The sequence below is a fragment of the Heliangelus exortis genome, chromosome 7 (assembly GCF_036169615.1).
Source record: "Heliangelus exortis chromosome 7, bHelExo1.hap1, whole genome shotgun sequence".
In the NCBI taxonomy this organism is placed as follows: domain Eukaryota; kingdom Metazoa; phylum Chordata; class Aves; order Apodiformes; family Trochilidae; genus Heliangelus; species Heliangelus exortis.
In genome coordinates, this window is record NC_092428.1 from 30464513 (window position 1) to 30479306 (window position 14794).

The 14794-nt window shown below is 43.2% G+C and overlaps 1 long non-coding RNA gene across 1 annotated transcript; it reads right to left on the reverse strand.

Annotated features, from left to right (window-relative positions):
* Positions 1-8202: 8202 nt before the first annotated feature.
* Positions 8203-14794, reverse strand: LOC139798628 (uncharacterized). The gene is made up of 3 exons (XR_011726882.1): positions 12441-14794; positions 11668-11791; positions 8203-9603 (listed from the first exon to the last, which is right to left on the reverse strand). It is a non-coding gene; the product is annotated as an uncharacterized lncRNA (long non-coding RNA).

Consider the following 14794-nt stretch of genomic DNA (forward strand, 5'->3'; position numbering starts at 1 on the left):
ACAGCTCCAGTTTCAAGAGTTCTGTATTTTCTGATTGTCTTTATTTTAAAAAGATGCACTGCTTGGCCTTGGGCTATGGAGGGAGAATGTTGCTTGCATGTCAAAGAGGCTTACAGCATATTTTAACCACCTCAGGAGACTATCAGATGCAGTAGCATTGCAGAGCTCAGCTTACCCAAATCATCTCCTCATCCACTCCCTCCTTCACCTTTTTCCAAGACTGCCTTCAGATTATTATTTTTTTTAGGCATAGTCTCTTATTTTTCTCATTTCTGTGCTACAAGAATACTCACTCTGATAATTATCAGACTTTTGGGACTTCCTTACATTCTTATATTTTGTAGAGCAAAATAAGACACAAATGAAACCCCTGCCCATTCCAAATCTGGTGGCACAACTCTACTGCCCTTCAGCTGGTGTTCCATAACTAGCAGGACACAGGGGCAGGAGGCACCAGGGATGGAGGAGCCTCTCTTGTTCCAGCAAACAGTCTCATACCAGGTCATGGAGGGCTTCCCCCAGATTTATGGTCAGAAGAACTCCTGGAGTTCAGAATTTCTGGCAGCACTTTCACCAGGGGCAGAGGGAAATTCTTACGGAAGCTGAAAGGATTTTCTGCAACTGAAAGGGGAACCTTCAGCACAGAGGGAGTCAAAGGGGAAAGCTCCCAGAAGCTTGATCTTGTGGCTGAATGTATTAGATACTTTCATTAATATTTTTGGCATACTAAATGAGAGCATGTTGATGAGTTTTGCTGATAGCATAAGGCTGGGAAGGGCTGTCAGACAGAGGTGGGTGAGAATGTCCATTCTGGGAGAATGGGATCAGAACAAACCAGAAGAAAAAAAGTAGAACTGAATTTCTTAGCACAATGAATGAAGCTGTGCTGCTCAGGATTAACTGGGACAATTTCTGTCAATCTCAACTGGCAATGAAAAGAAATGTAGAAGACAAGGAAGTTAGCTGGAAGCTAGGAAGTTTCTAGCTATTGAGAGACATTCTGAAGAGTCTTTCCAGATGAGGACAAATTCCTAACTAACCTTAGTCTGGAGCTAGACAGATTTGCAGAGGATTACACAGGGTGTCTCAGTATCTCTGATAGAGGCAGGAATTTTGAACCAGAGCTGCTGGCATCTATTCCACAAGTCAGTGGGTGCTTCTGCTAGTCAAACCCTTTCCATGATCACTATCTCCACTCCCATTTTCTTTAGGATCACCACTAAAGCTGAACATCATCACCCCAAATACACATTTCTTTGCAAAATATTTATTCAGAAGTGTTCAAAGCAGACCTTGATCCAAACTGCAGCATCTCTTTACCCAACAGCAGAGCTCTTCCTCACTCTCAGCACCTGACTGAGCAGCATTTTCTCTACAAACAATTTGGGGAGATGTGTGTATAGGAAACACTCTTACACTAAACACATGGCACACTTCAGAGGGAAGAGGCAAGGTGCACAAGGTCACCATCTTCTGAAGTCTCTGCAGTAGGGCTAGATGAAAGGAAAAGCCACCCAGAACAAGATGGCACGATACCAAAGGTGGAACAACGGTGAGTAAAGCTGGAGTGCAAGTAAAGACAGGACCATGCTTTAGTACACACTCACTTCTAAGTGAGTTGCTACGCCTGCTACACAAAGGCTCCACTTCTCCTCTAAGCTGTAAGATGTTTCCAGCGAAGTCTGGGTTAGAAATAGAGATATTTGCAATGCTTTTATTACCAGTACAGTTCATCCAAGATGATGTGTCTGGTTTGAAAGGCACAAAAAAACATACTCTTGTTAAAAATACTGCCAAAAAGCTAAATGAAAACAGCCTGCTGCTGAATCCTGTGTTTGCAGCATTACCAGGGTTTTGAGGTTTTTTTTTTTTCAGGGGTGTTTATATAGACTGAGTTTCATTTAACAAGGCAAAAGCCAGAGCTCTCACAAGCTCCATTATTTCTCTGCAGGTCCTTCTCACCAGGGTTAAGTCTTTGCACTACTTCCAAGCAAAGCAGCCAAGAAAAAGAAGAAACAAATGCTACTACTACTGAGCACAGAGGCCTCCTTTGCAAGAAATGTGATTTACAGAATGAAGTTCCTGGCGTGTCTACCGCGGGCTGTCACAACGTGTACCTAAAATCCAAGGCTGAAATCTGATCCCCCTTCCTTCCAAGATGAGTTGTGGCTTTTAGCAAGTTCTTCTGGAAAAGCAAAGCAACCCTTCTGCACTGCCTTCCTCAGCCTTTGCCTCTCCCAGTGCTATCTGGGGGCAAGGATCCTCCTGGTCGCCTCCAAGGCTGGTGGTTGTGGGCCCTGATTTGTTGAAAGTTCTGGAAATTGGAAATTTTTTCCTGTAGTTTGGAGAATTGACATAAACAGGGAGGAGACATGGAGCAGAGCTCATTGAGGTACCAGGGATGAGTCTCTGTCTTCACATGGTCTTTAGCTGCCCACACTCCTACCCAGGACACCCAGGAAATGATGGAGATTTTTTTTTTCCATAATTTCACAAAATGGCAAGCAGACAATAGCAGTTTAAAGGCTTTCTGGCCTTTGCTGACCCTGAACAGTTGATTTAGAAGACATTTTCACCCCCTTTGTGCAATCCTTCAGGCATTCCTTTTCTTCTACGTGAGGCAGATGCCTTTACAGCATCAGGATTGTCCTCAGCTGCATTTCAAACGCAGACAATATTTTACCTCCAACAAAAAATCCTCCTCACTTTGCTGCTGTCTTTAAAGCCAGCAAGACAACAGGGCTTGAACACCACCATGGTCTATGACAGAAACTTCTGTTCTTGCAGAAACAGAGATCTCTTGCATTGTGGGACCCCCCCAGCCCTTGCCTACAGGTCCCTGCATATCCCAGATGCTGGCTGATCCCATGGGATACAGCCCCAGGGACCTCTGGCTGAAGAACAATCAGGCAGTGATGGTTTTGCTCCTGATGGACTTCATTAGTGAAGACTACAAGCATGCAAATAACCTCTTTTACAGAATCACAGAATGGGTTGGATTTGGACAATAAAGATCATCTGGTTCCAACCCCCCTGCCATGCACAGGGACACCTCCCACCAGCCCAGGATGCTCCAAGCCCCATCCAACCTGGCTTTGAACACTTCTAAGGATGAGGCAGCCACAGCTTCTCTGGGCAACCTGGGCCAGGGGCTCAGCACCTTCACAGGAAATAATTTCTATGATTTTTGGATAAAATCCACTCTGAGTTTTGGATAAAATCCACTCTATTAGCCATACAATGGAGGAGTGTCGCTAACGTGTGTTGTCTGCATGATGAACAGGTATTTTCTAAGGGTAGCAGCTAATGAACTGACAAAATTTTCTGCAAAACAAGAAGGCAGACAGAACCAAGCCAAACAAAGTCAGCCTGACCCTTGGCTTTGTGTTTGCTTCAGCGGGTTCTGGCGCTGATCCCGCACAAGCCACAGAGTTTTGAAATTCATGTGTTTCTTCATTCTCATCTTTCAGTTTTACAGTAGACTTTTTTTCCCCCCCCCCTCTGTTCCCCCCCTCCTACAAATGTCTCTGAGGCCATGTGGGATGTGGTCCAGCTCCCATTAAGGTCAATGGGAGTGCTGCCACTGGCTTCCCTGTGGGTCTCAGCCCTCTCCCATTGTGTTCCATTTCCAACTCCAATTGGAGACAGCTTATTTCAATTTTTTCCCTCTCCTAGTGCCCACAATGGGCAAAGTAGTTTCCAAGCAGAAAAGAAGGTCCCACTGAATGTCCCCAAATTCCCTAGAGATACTGGAAAAAATCCTTCTAATTAAATACAATTGACGTGCAAGATCACAACTGTTCCCTAATATTTTTTTTTTAAAAGGCTTCTCTCCCACGTAGCTTTGCTTTTCTGTAAACCAGCAGGGATTAAATCCTGATTCTGCTAAAGTTTAAGGGAGTTTTTTCAATTAGCTTCCTTGGGGCCATATTGTCTTCCTTTGTCTCCATCTTTAATATGACCAGACCTCTACTGAAAAGGTCCCAACAGACACCAATGATGGCACAAGGGTCACTTTGTCACTGCCAGTCACACACTCATTTGGTGGATTATTTTAAGCAAAATGCACCCCCAAAAAATTCATAAAATAAATGGAAAAACCATGCAAAGTATATTGGTTTCTTTGAGAAAAACAGAAGCCTTATGCAAAAATGAATTGCCAAGGAGAGGTGAGCACAGACTAACAGCTGACTCCAGAAATGCCCAGGCAGAAGATCCCCACTTCTACAGAGATTAAAAACCATCCCATCTTCATAAACCATCAGGAAGTCCACAGTGAGGATGTAAGAAATGCAGCAGTGCTGAGAACCTCTTAAAAGTGGGACCATTATACATAATTCTGTTTACAGAAGCCTTTATCCTCATATAATGGCTGTTTTGGATGACCTGATTTATATATATATAAAAAAAGTAAATTTTCCTCCAGACAGAAAACCAGTATATAATAAAATTAGTTACACTGAAGTGTTAAGGAACACTACTGCTCTCAGGTAATAACCTTGCAGTTTATATAAAGACTTTGAGACAGATACTTTAAAGACACCAGGGACATCTCAAAGTGGGGATTTCATGAAGGAAACATGAATTTACAGGGATTTAAAAGCAAAGCTGGAACCCCAGTTCATCAGAGCATTTATGATATATTGTTATTAAACACATATGTAAGCCCCACTGAAGCTAATGAAAGTTAAAGATATGCTTAGGTTATTTGTTCAACAAGGATCAGCCTGGGGATGTACTTCAAGGACATTCAGGGTTCAAGGAACTGTTTCTGATCTCTCTTCTATTCTCATTACATATATATATATTCACTCAGAAAGTTCTTCCATTTTTCTCCCTCATCTTTTGCAATAGTGGCTTTCCACAACAACTGTAGAAAAATCCCTCCCCTCCCTTCTGAGGGCACAGAATCCTTAACATGGGCAATACAAACAGGCTCAGCTGCATAAAGCAAATATGGATTTTGCTGGTGGTTTTTTTCCATAGCTAAGAAAATCTACACTCTGAAAAAAAAAAAAAAAAAAAAAAAATCAATCAAAAAGCAGACAGACAAATGTCACATATGTGGCCAAAATTGGTTATATACTTTGTAAGCTTATTAAAAGTCGGAATTGTTGTTCGTGAACATACTGAATGGATTTTGCTGATTTCCCATGCTGGAGCCCAGGCCGGCATTGCTTTAGACTTTTTACTGCAAAAGAAATGTCAAGCATGCACTCATCCCTCTGACTGCAGCTCAAATCAAACAAACCAGGACAGACATCTCATAACAAGCTCTGCTCACTCTGGAGTGGCAGCTATGGAATTATGCCTCATTTTCTATATTATTACATGCACAAACTGAAAAGGACACTGGAAAAGCAACAGGCACTGTTTTCTTTTTGCATTGACCAGTTTCAAGCTACTTATTTAGCCAAGAACAAAAAACCCATTCAAGTAAGAATGTCTTCATAATTCTCCCTGTCATAAATTATGATTCATATAACTTGGGGTTTTCTTACTGATTGAAGCTGGGGACATAGATGGAAAGTAATGTTAGCAACACTTGAAAGAAAATCAGAGCTAATTGTTTTGGGGTTAATTATGAAGGCAATATGACAATGTTTTGTTTGCAACTCCAGTGCCAAAATAAAGAACAAGCCCAATTTTCAGTTTGCTTCTTATATAAAAATTAACTTTTAATTATTTGCAGCTATGCTTAAGAAACAGTCTGAAGGCAGAAGAACATTTTGGGACTTCTGCTGCTGCTCCATCTTCAGGGGGGTTTGCTACTCCCCCTTTTAGAAACAAGAAAAAAAAAAAAAAAAGACCAAAACCTTTTCTATTGGCATCTGTCAGCTTTGCAGGGTTGCAGAGTAAAGATGGGAGTTGATTTCCTCCTGTTTGAAATCAGCTTGAAGAAATCCTGGCATGGTTGGAGGGAGCTCCATAACTGGACCCTCAAAACACACAGTCCGATTCCTTGGATAAGTATATAATAAGTATATAAGAGAATTTTTTTTTTTTTTTTAGTTCTGAATTCCTACACCTAAATTCTAAATATTTACCCTACAGACATCACACAGCCTATGGATTCCAGCTACAACCAGCACAGAACCTTCCTCCAAGGGGATGAGCTGAAGGGCTTTGCCAACCCCCTGGGTATCCCAAGCACCAAACCTCCTTTCCTCCAAACCACCTTCTCTTCACAGCAACACAAAAAGGTCACAGGACCAGTTTGCAGCCTCTCCCAGCAAAGGGAGTAAATGTGCAAACAAAGCCATTAGCAGCTTCCAAAATAAACTCCTCTGCTCCTGGCCAGTGCTACAGATGTACTGCCCAGAAAGGTTTTCCTGCAACTCAGCTGAGCAGCTGGGAAGAGCTCTGAGCCAAACAAGCACTCTCCTTGACCACAGAAATGCCATCTTAATTGGTTCTTTTGATATGCTAAGCTTGAAAGCATTAAAGATAAGCACAGGGAGATCAAGAGAAGGTTTTTCACCTGTCAGGTCACTTCTTTACTGCTATGCTCAATTAATACTCACATCACACAGGTGTCACTTCACACACACAAAAAAAAAACAACAAAAAAAAAGCCAACAAAAAAACACACCCCCAACAGACCACAAACAGCAACAATCAGTAAAAAAAACCAAACCCTACCCCAAGCTGTCCTAGAGCAGCATATTATTCCTGAAAGGACATACACACACATTACCAGGGAGCCATCTGTGCCACAAACATTTCAGCAGAGATTCAGCAGCCAGAAAAAAATAATAATAAAAAAAATAGTCAACAGCAGTAAAGGCAAACATTCTAATCTAAGATATGGCAAAAATGTTTGAGCCCACTCAAATAAAGATTTTTCCTTACTATTATTTTCCTTATCAGGCTGGCAGTGACGATTCACCCCTCTTACACTGCCCAGGTAGGTGACTCCTTCCCTTCTCCTCTCCTCTCCATCATCCCTGTCCCACTCATACTCACTCTCTGGGGCTGTCTCATTTTTCTTTTCCCTCTCCTAGGGCTTCCTTTCAATCCTGGGCTTGCCCTCCCACTGGAAATATCCCCTGAAACTTGTAGCATGAACCCCAAGGTGGATCAGCACTTTGTCCTCACTGACCTCCTCAAGCCTCTCACTTACCTTCAAATTACAGAGCTCATGGAGCAGGAGGGGCATCTTCTCCTGGTTGGGAAAAAGCTCCTGATATCTTCTAGCAGTAGCAGCAAGAAGTTAATAAACCCATGTAAAGCCTGGTTTGAAATAAGCATCCAAAGAGCTGAGAAGGAATTAAATAATTGATAGTGACAGGTATTAATGGGGCAAACACATTTACAGGGGCTGCAGTTCTATGTAAGTTGCATTTGCCTGAAACCTTACCAGTCTGATGAGACTTAACACCCAGCTAATTAGCTTTAAAAACTCATTTCCACGCGCCACCACCTTCCTTTACTCCCAGAAGGGAAGCAGAGTGTCTGGCAATTGCCATCAACCCAGGACTAGCAGCTAATCCTCTTTTATTACCATCATTAGCCAAATGCACCGACCCTCCACAGAGCAGCTTTTTGCTCATCCTCCATCTCTACACACCAGATCCTGCTGGTCAGCCCACCAGGTTACAGTCTCCAGGTACTCGTTCTCTCCCCTTTATCCATCCCACAGAAGGGATATCTCAGGTCCCACAGCTGGCCCGAGTCCCTGCCCTCCTCCTGCTATCCAAGCACCACCTGGGACTCCAGGAGGGGCTTCCCCACAACTGGATTCAGTACTGAAAACTCAGCTCCTCTTCTTGAGGTTGGATGTCTCCTGTTCTCCCCAAAAAATTGTCCTCAGCAGGCACGAGGTCCTACCTGGGCTCTGCTCAGCCACCACCACTGCCACTCACCCCTTGGGTTCTCTCCCAAACTCTGTGTCCTCACAGAAGACACCATTAAACTCTCTGTAAAAGAACCTGAGCTGGCTAAGGTAAAAAAGTATGAATGAAAAAAAACATTTAAAATTAAAAAAAAAAATTAAAATGCCAAAGACAAATATAACCAAGAAAAGAGTGTGTAAAGAGTCTGCAGGCAGGGAGACCATGGGGATTTGCAACACCTGAGAGGTGAAAATGTGCAAAGATCCATACCAGGAAGCCAAACTGGGGAGAGTAATCCATGAACATTCAAAGCTGAACTTCTTCCAGGGAGCAGCAAGGAGAATAAATGAAAACCTTTGTTAGAGCCTTTGCTTGAAACAGTTTGCAAATTTTATTTATTTAACTTCAGCTGGTCCTTGGACTTTTTTTTTTTCCAACAAGTATGTGCCTTTTCAATAGAAAAAGGTGGCAGAGCAGAGCTTTAAAGGGTATTCTTCAGTTCCTCAAGTTATTTTACCTGCATGGCAAGGAGCAGGCAGGCTTTCTTCCAGCCTGCAGAAGGAAACAAAGAACAAACTCACACCTGTGTCTCATGCCAAAGAAAGTAAACAAATGCACCGTGACTTATGGGACCTTCATTCCCTCAGCTGCCTTTTCTTGTTTGCTTCCCCAGCTCCTTTTCTTCATGGCACTGGCCTATTTAAAAACTCCTTTATCTGCTACTATTTACATTAAGATTTCTGTTTTACAAAATATGTCACGGAGAGTACAAACCAACATCTTCAAGCCCAGATGCCTAACGTTGGGTTTCTCAATTTGTGCTCAGCCTTCTAACACAGAGCTATCCAGTTTCTCAGAGTGCAAAACTTCATTAGCTTTTTTTTCTTTTTTCTTTTTTCTTTTTTTTTTTTTCTCTCTGCTACAAATGCCCCAGGTCAGACGCACAGTTTTTGCTCTGTTCACAGATACATAGAGTGGTTTGGGTTGGAAGAGACCTTCAAACATCATGCAGTTCCACCCCCTGCCATGGGCAGGGACACCTCCCACAGCCCAGATTGCTCCGAGCCCCATCCAGCCTGGGCTGAGACACTGCCAGGGATGGGGCAGCCACAGCTTCTCTGGGAAACCTGGGCCAGGGTCTCCCCATCCTCAGAATGAAGTTGTCTGCTCAAACTGCTGGTAAACCACCCAGGGAATCTCTGAGTGTAGCAATCATCACTGGGTCAACACTGCCTCTGCACTGCCAGGAATCCTGTGGTCATGTCACTGCCTGATAACTGGGAATGTCACCAGATGAAAGGAGAAGAAGGCTGACTCAGGGGACAGAAAAAGGGAACAGGAGCAGAAAACACCAGAAAATAACCTTCCCAACATCATATGCTCACTTAGCTGCCTAAGAGCACTCGCTTTCTTCATTCTTTCCCTGGCATCAAATGACAGAACCAATAATATTATCATGTGCCAGCCTGCACAAGCCAAGCCTTGCTAATCTTTGCTCATGCATTCCTTCCGCGCACTGTGCCACAGTGTGCCCTCCCAACCAGCTGAATTGCCCCTTTGTTATTTCAGGTACAGTCACTAGCCCTGGTACAAACCCATTCTTTCCTCCTCCCCTTTTAGAGTCCCCATTGTCCCTGGTTGTTTACTGAAGGGGCATTGGTGCCCCGTGGCCTGGGGACAGCTGGTGACGAGCAGCAATGAGCATCGCTCAACCACCTGGCATCCTCACTGAAACAAAGCTCCTCAGTATCCCTCTGAACACCAGCGTCTGGGATGAGAAGGGAGAAAAGGAATGTGGTTTCTGAACTCAGCTTTCCTTTCCTTTCCTTGGTGGTGCTCTCATCCCAGGCAGCAAAGAGTCACAGAAGTTCAGCTGTTGGAGCATCCCAAGTCACAGAGTATCGTGATGCTGAGGCATCATCTGACCAATATATGGCCAGGGAACAGCTTTGCCTTCTGTTTGCAATATATATTTCTCATGCCACGTCATGTAATTCAGTAATCCCAGGCCAAAAACCCCCTTAATTTGAAACAATCAGCGGTAGGGAGGTTTTCAAAGCAGAACAGAACAGGAGGAAGGTTTTCAGACACTCAGCATTGGCCTCCTTGCTTGCTGAACTCCAGTTTCACCAGGAGGATCTGTGACAAGGGACTAAGCTCTAAGGTCCAACCAGTTTTCCTGACTGATAGAAAGCCTTAGTGCAGCATTTATTGGCCACTGTTTAGAGAGGACATCAAGGAGCAAGGGAGAACCATGGTGTATGGGACTGTCAAGGACTGGAGGAAAGCAGGAGCAAAGCATCCTGCATGGTTTAGTGGTGAACTTGCAGTGTTGGTCAAAAGTTGGACTAAATGATCTTGAAGGGCTCTGCCAATCAAAGCCATTCTGTGATTCTGTGAATGAATATAGCCACTGAGGTTTTTTGAGTTGTATGGGACAACCTCACAGAGTGAAGGACACAGCCGTAGGAGCAGGCAAGAAAAGCTCATCATGGCAGAGGAGGAGAAAAACAGTGTTAGGCAGAAAGAAGGAAATTGAGAGATTAAAAAGTTGCAAGAATTGGGTCATTTCAAACATTAAATTAACTGCATTTGTGCAATTTGTAACAGTTTTAAATTATGTTTTGTAATTATTATACTCCTGATGGGTGGCATGATTGAAGAGCACTTTAAGACTGGCTCGAGTCAGATCCATCCCATTCCCCTATGACCAGCAGCAGATGCCTGGTCCTCACAGCTCCCACCCCACAGCTTTCTTGGGGCTCTCTCTATGGCTTCTTTCATGTGAGTCATTGTGTTTTATAACCAGTGATGAATCCAGATTTCATTACTTCACTTAGTTCATTTTTTCAAATCTTTTCTATTCCTGTTCTTCACAAAAACTCGTGGCAATGAGTCCCATGGTTAATTGTGAATGGGACAAAAATAATCTTCCCTTTCCTAGTTTTACTTACCTGCTGCTTGATCTAATCACTACTTATGCCCAGCTAGTTTTTATTGTAAGAAACATTCAATAACTGTGTTCTAGTTGTGTTTGCCTTGACCAGGTTTCTACCCCTCCTCCAGCTCAGTGAGTTGTTCCACAAACAGTTTTGGAGAGAGGAGATTTTCTCAAGCAGAGGGAAGCAAGGAAGAAGGCAGAAAGAGACTTTAAGACAAACGTAATGGAAAGAACAAGGCTGTGGGAACTGAAAAGGTGTGAGGCACAGCTTGGGGCTGAGTGATTGATGTGAGGTCTTAAAGCAAAGCCCAGAATGTGATGAGTTTCATTTTCACAAAAAACACTGCAGTCATTATGTGGTGGCCAGAAGGCTGCAGGGCACGAAATATTGCTGATGGTTAAAAGCTTCTTTTTAAGAGCTTGGATCTTAAAAGTATCATGTGTGGGTACCAGCAAGCAGTTATTTGTGGTAAGTGGTGACCAACAGACAGAGAGCACAACTGCACAACATTGCAACTTTATTTTCTCCCTTTGTACTGCTAGTCCCCAAAATGTGCCAAATAAAACACATTCTTCTAAACAGACCCACTATTATTTTACGGCTTTGCCATGCTGGGTTAGAAATTGCAGTGTCATGAAAACATTCTTTAAATAAATAATAAAGCCTGATATTCCTGAGATGGGGTCTTTCATCCTGAAGGTGCCTGCACAGCCTCACCAGCCCCCCTCCCACCACCACTTCCACCACTGGGACAGGTACCAGCATTCAGCAGGACCAGTCAAGAGTTAAGGCCAGCAAATGGGGAGTAAATGTTGTGTAGCATTTAGCAAGCAGTGAAAATACAAGTAGGAAATAAAAAAACAAAAAAAAAAAAATCCAATTATCCTTACTGGGAAGTGGGCCAAGAGGCTGGAGAGAACATCCCTCTATGGAGACATTGGTGGGTTGTGAGAGATCAGGGTCGTGTTGAGACAACTCTTCAGGGATTCAGGTACCTCCAGCACTTTGCAGCTCCTAGCAGATTGATGAACATTAGGTTTAACATTATGAATGCCCAGATTTTGGAGGTTTTGTGAATAATCTTCCAACCATCTACTGCTCGCATGATATCTGACATGAGCTTGGTGCTCCACAGAGCTCAAATGTGACAAAGAGCCCAGAGTTGTTGATCTCTGGGAGCTTATTTCAAAGAGATAAAATCCACTTCGTTTCCAGGCTGTTTGTGTATCTGTAGGAAAAAGCTTTTCCTGAAAAGTAACCCATGAAAATACACAATGTGCCTCCTGCATTATTGTTGGCACAGCACTGCAGGTGTGTTTACAAGAGTAAAATTTCTACAGCACAGATTTTACATTCTAAAATGCAACAAAGCAAGGTAATGAATGCAACTGAAGGATGGAAAGAAGAATATGAGTCTCAAGATGCAGAAAGAAGTGTTTATGATAAGTATACATATGATACATCTGCTGCAATGAACATCTTCCAGAATGAAAGGCAAGATGGAGAGAAAAATCAGCAGCTCACTAAAAAAGAGGCACAGTAAGAGATTTACAGAGCTTTTCCACAGGAGGAAAAAGGCTTTGCCTGACAGAGGTTCAAATGAGTCAGGCCAGAGAAAAAGCAAATTCAGTTCCCAGCTATAAAAAAAATATAAATTTTTAACCTGGACACAGCATTAATCATCATCCAGACTGAGAAATGGGGCTGAGACCACAGCCACAGAACAAACTGCAACTCCCATCCATGACTTCACTGTCAGTGATGTCTTCCTGGCATTGCTGTTGTCTCTGGAGAAGAAGTCTCCAGCCACCAGCCACACTCAGTGTGTTTGGGCACTGGGATCACACCCAGACCTCATTCCCTTCCAGCTGGAAATTGCTCAGATCACTGACATCACACTCCCACAGGAGTAGCCAAAACCTGGTGAAGCAATGGTTGCTTCTCTGCAGGGACTTAATTTTTTTGAGTCTTTTTTGGGTTTTTTTCTTGGAAAAATAATAGAGTACTTGGGAGAATCACCTACTCCAAGGTAAGTCCAGACATTTCTTTCCATTCAGCTTCATTCTGGGAGTGAGGTCCATCATGGGGTAAATAAAGTTGGTTAAATCACCCAGCAGTAAACACAAATTTCAGTCATTACTTCCATTGGTGTCACAGCAAATATATACCCTCTCCTTTCCTACTTATTTCATGTACCTGGAAAATAAATGAAAAAAACATATTTCTTCTTTTTAATTATCTTACCTTTTCCTTCAGGCACAGCCTGACATTTCAAGTAAAGAATAAGCAAAAAATGAAGGCTAGAGGTTTTTAATTTAACTGACTTTTTTTTTTTTTTTCAGCAGTGACAACAAAACCAGAAGGGCAATGCCATAAAGCTCCTTCATGCTCTCCTCCAAATTCTGCTGCAGCAGAAATGACAATAAAAATGACATTTTTCTGCTGGGCTGTGGGGAGCAGTGTTCCCCTGGCACAACCCCCAGCCACCATTTGAAATATTCCTGAAGTTTGGATTTGGAAAAGAAAAGAAAATCAACATGTTTTAAAATGTTCCCTTGAGATTAAGTCTCAGTTTAGGAAGTGTGTGGGTTTGGGGGTTCAAAAAAAAAACAGCCCAAACCCAATTCTGTTTGGAGTAGCATTTCAGAGGGTTCCTCTTAGGAAAGCACCTTGGGATAAATGGGGAATGTGCAGAGAGAACTTACAGATACCTGTGAGGACCTATTGCCTTTTAATTCTGTTTTTAATAGTGGATAAGATTAAAGACATTTAGACATTTAATAATCCAACTGTTCTTTTCAATTCTACAGGCAACTGCACAGTCAAGCCATCAATACTTTGGCAGATGAGATCTGCAAACCCAACCTCCCCTCTTATTCTGGGTTCAGATCTGTGGGCGCACAATTAAAGGCTGAATTCCAACCAGTTTTTTTAAGTTGCCTTTCAAGTGGTGAAATAAGAGCTGCCACCCATTCCCCAGCTGCCTGTGATTTATCTGGGCTGGAAGCTTGGCCAGCATCATTGGCAGGTGAAGAGGCCCTCAGCCCTGGCATGCAGAGCTAGAGAGAGTTAAGGGTACTTTTCCATCTTCAAGTTTTGTTTGGGAAAGTAATGCCTTGAATTTTGATGCTATTGGCCTGGGTCTCAGCTCCAGGGAGGTCAGGAGAAGCTGTGCTGCTGCATTCCAGCCACAAGGCTGAGGAGCAAGTTTTAGCCACCAGTGAGGAGTAAAGGCAAGTGATTGAACAGGAGGGCTGCCTCCCACCACCCTCCCACCGGAGGATGAGGAATGATGCAGCAAATAAGAGGATGCTTGCAGCAGTCAGGCAGAAGCTAAAACTTAAAAATAAATAAATAAATAAATAAATAAATAAACCATTAAAAAAATATTTAAAAAAAACTTCTCCTTTTGTTTCTTGTCTGTCAGATTCAGACAAAAAATTGTTTCCTTCACATTTTCTGCAGGATGACCTCCACAAAGGATGTTTTCTGTGGTGTGCTCCTCTCGCCCAGCTTTTCCAAAGCTGGATCATGGCAGTACCCACCTATCCTCATCCTCATTTTGAGCTCCTCGTCATCAGGAGCAGAAAGTGAGATGTTTTTACACAACATTCTGGGAAAGCTGGGCATGGCTGGGAGTTGGCACAGGAGACACGGCTTCTGGGCAGAAAGCTGCAAGGAGCTTTGCTCAGTGGTGTGAAGAGCTCAGTCTTTCCATTCAGAGATCCAGGCCTGGATGTAACTCTCAAATCTTCTCTTGCCATGCTCAGAGCCACATGATTCTTTTCCTGGCGGGGGGGGGAATTATCACACTGGGGTGACAATAGTTCCCCCAGCTCAGCAGCTCAGATGCTTTTCTTGTTTTCTACCTTGACAAGGTAGAAAAGTTCTCCCAAATCAGCTCTGAGAGGACATTCCAGGTTTTCAAACAGAGGTAGAAGGATCCACAGGGAATTCTGCCCCATCCCCATGTAACTTCCTCATGGTTCTTGGTGGTTCTGCCCTTCCATTCCCCAT